Genomic DNA, 3,588 nt, shown 5'->3' with positions numbered 1-3,588 from the left:
TTGTTTGGTTTACAGATCTGCCAATCTAATTTTGGAACAGGATTATTTTGCTACAAGATTGAAGTCATCACTACACAAATTTTATGGTTGTCATCATGAACTCGTGGATTGTTACTGTTTATCCATCTGCACCAAGACAACTGATTTGTTCAATGTGTCTTAGTTTTCTTTACCTCTTTCATCTACCCTGATTTCAACTTTTTTTCTTCAGGTGTTTCTAGAAAAGCAGAGGGTGCTTATCCTACCGGTGCACTGGGTCTATGCTCCCAGTTTAAGTGGAGTCCAAGTAGCTCATTTGCTTTTGTTTTTCTGTACATATTAATTTGGTTGATTTATGTTCTTTGTTATGTGTGTCTATTTTCATGTCTGGTATTTGTCCCTGCATTGCGTTCTTTCGATTTCCACCAGAATCTTGGTTCCCTTGATTATTCTTTCTTGGCAAAAAAAAAAATACATTGGAATTTCTGTTTTTCTTAATTTTTTTGTGTTTTGATTTTTCAGGATCGATATTATTGATTACCATTCAGTTTCAACATTAAAGAAACAAAAAACAAAACAGTTTAAATTTTATGGAAAATGTATAACTAACCATTTTTCTTTGTCAATTTTTATGGGTTTGTTTTGAAGTATAAATGGAAGTTTTGATTGATGTTGGAGATTGTTGTCTCAACCATATGGGAATGATAATGTAAAAACATCTACAAATCATGTATATAAACTACTTATGATGGTGCAATAACATAATTTCTTGACATAATCTGTAAGTAAAGTCCCTGTTTCAAGGGATGTCTTTGATGGATATCACATATTTGTTAATGAAAACAGTTTCCCGTGATAATGTCATTAAAAAGCCAAAAAGCCTAGCGACCTTTAACTAAACAGTCATAAATCTGGCCATTGTTAAAAACTCTACAGAGCTAATGTTAATTGTTGACTTGTACACGCACCTGTATTCACCAACTTTAAAATAAAATTTACCATTGCCTTTGCCTTAAGGGGAAGTAACCTCAAATATTTTTAATGCCCATCTTTTTGAATGGAACAGTTATATTCTTTAGGTCTCAGTCTTGTATTCTTTGCCCCATAGGCTTCTAGAGTATACCTTAAATTTTCATGATTTTTTTAAAAAATAGACAAGGAGTTTCAGTCTAACTCTTGACCATGTTTTTCAATTAAGGAAATGTCAAAAATAATTTTTAGGTCCATTTTAGAAAAAAAAAAGGCACGGACTTTAGTACAGCAGGACAGGTCAAACTAAAAATAGACCCCTTTTCTGAAGCATTATTTTTCATGAACATACTGTTTTTTCTCAAAAACAACTTTTTTGTGTCATAGATTGATATTTACCCTGTACTTGTGATGAAAAATGATAGTCCTTTGCCTAGAAACAAAAACAGGAAAAGGCAAAAAAGAAGCACACTACATTTTTTTAGCCGCCATGTTTTGACGTACACCCGCTCAGGAATATATGTAATACAAGATTGATACCTTTAGGTCTATTCAGAAATATCCTCAGTCACTTGTTATGCGGGTTATTACAAGTGCACATTTTTCGTGGATATTGGCCTATCAAGGTCAAACTCCAGTTTTTCACTAAAAACTTGTTTCTGGTCTGTAACTTTTTTGTCTTCCAATGTGCGCTTTTGATATTTGGCATGTGGGTAGATGATAAAAAGGTTGATGATGTCACAGACACATACAAAATTAGGTCTGTGAGATGATGAACATCATTTTTATGGAACTTGAAATCAAATTCCCTTTCTTTTTGTTTCAAATTTTTCATGTTGATCTTTATTTGTATAAAAATGTAGTGATTTTCTGTTTTCAGACTATAACTTAAAAACCCTTTTTCATGAAAATTTTGGGGGAAACTTTATTTTTATTGATGTAAGCTACCTTTTCAATTGTTATAATTTCTGATTTTCCATTTTCAAGTTATGGGACTTATTTCATAAAAAAGGGGTTTTCCCCTTAATTACACAAAAAATTGAAAACATATTAAATAATATTAAAAATTCAATTGAATTTCTAATATTAAAAAACGATTTTTTTTAATATAAGAAATTGATTTTCTAATATTAGAAAATGGATTTGTTGTATTCAGTTGCGATTTTTTAATATGAGAAAATCATTTTGTAATATTAAAAAATGTGACTGATTTTCTAATATTACAAATTCAATTTGTAATATTGCAAAATTTGTGATATTTTATAATATTACTAAATCAGGAATTTGTATTTTGTAATATTAGAAAATGAATTTTTAATATTATGAAATAAATTTCTAATATTAAAAATTCATTTTCTAATGTTATAAAATATTGATTTTTTTGTCCACTTTGGCTTCAAAATGGCAAAAAAGAAAAAGAAGGTTTTTCGCCACCTTATCCTAATATATATATATTATTTTTTTTTAAGATTCAAAGACTTTATTTAATAACTCAGGCACAGAGTTCAACATGAGAATACAATACAGCATTTTAACTACAAACATATATACATTGATAAAGAACAAAATACAAACACATAAAGGGAAAAAACATGGTTAACAGAGATGGTACGGTATTACACAAATAATTTGCTCAAACTCTTTAGAAAAAAAGATACATTTTTCAGTAAATCTACATGACATAATGCAAAAATACCTGCCATTTTCTCGACACTGCTATATTTGATATAATAATCGGGAATATATTTAATTCTGAGGTTACTGATTTCTGGATTAGTACATATAAAAAGATAGTGGAATTCATCTCCTATATCATTATTTAAACATTTTGGGCATTTTCTGTCTTCCTTTGCTATATTTAGCCATCTGCCAGTTTCGATAGGTATTTTGAAATTACTCAATCTGAATTTAGTAATATAACATCTATAATTATATTGAAGACGTAGTAAATAAGGCTCTAAACAAAAGTCTTGCTTAAAGAGAGAATAAAAGTGTCCACGAGATGAATTAGCTATATCACTACGCCATTTTTGAATGAATTGATCAATAAATATCTGTTTCACATAATTTTTTATCCATATTGGATTAACTGGCATCTGGCTATTAAATATAAAACTTAAACCAGTATCATCAAAAATGTTTGCAATATTTTTCACAAAAGCTGACTGATATTGACCATCTATATACAAAGAGTACAACAATTTATAAATTTTTGACGATAACTTATTAGTTACTAACAATCTACTCCAAAAGCACATTTTAATCTTAATATTAATGTATAATGGGTATCGACCTAATTCACCATATACTAGAAAATTAGGAGTTGTAATTCTGACTCCAAGTATTTTCTTCATAAACTGTAAATGCACCTTTTCTATATTATCGTTTTTTCCAATACCCAAAACTTCACTACCATATCAAAGAATCAAAAATCTTTAACTGTAAATCTATTGGTAGTCGTAAATTTCGTATTTTATAATAAACAGCATATAAAGCTTTTTGTGACTGTTCGACCAGTTTCTTTTTTGCAGCATTAAAACTACCATTATATTGAAATAGTATGCCCAAATAGGAATAAGTATCAGTATAATCTAGTTCTTTCCCATTCAATTTCAGTTTTACATCTGGTCTAAATTTTCT

The sequence above is a fragment of the Perna viridis genome, chromosome 3 (genome assembly GCF_037379345.1).
Source record: "Perna viridis isolate PV_CMFRI_1.1 ecotype Kerala chromosome 3, ASM3737934v1, whole genome shotgun sequence".
Lineage (NCBI taxonomy): Eukaryota > Metazoa > Mollusca > Bivalvia > Mytilida > Mytilidae > Perna > Perna viridis.
This window is presented reverse-complemented; position numbering follows the sequence as displayed.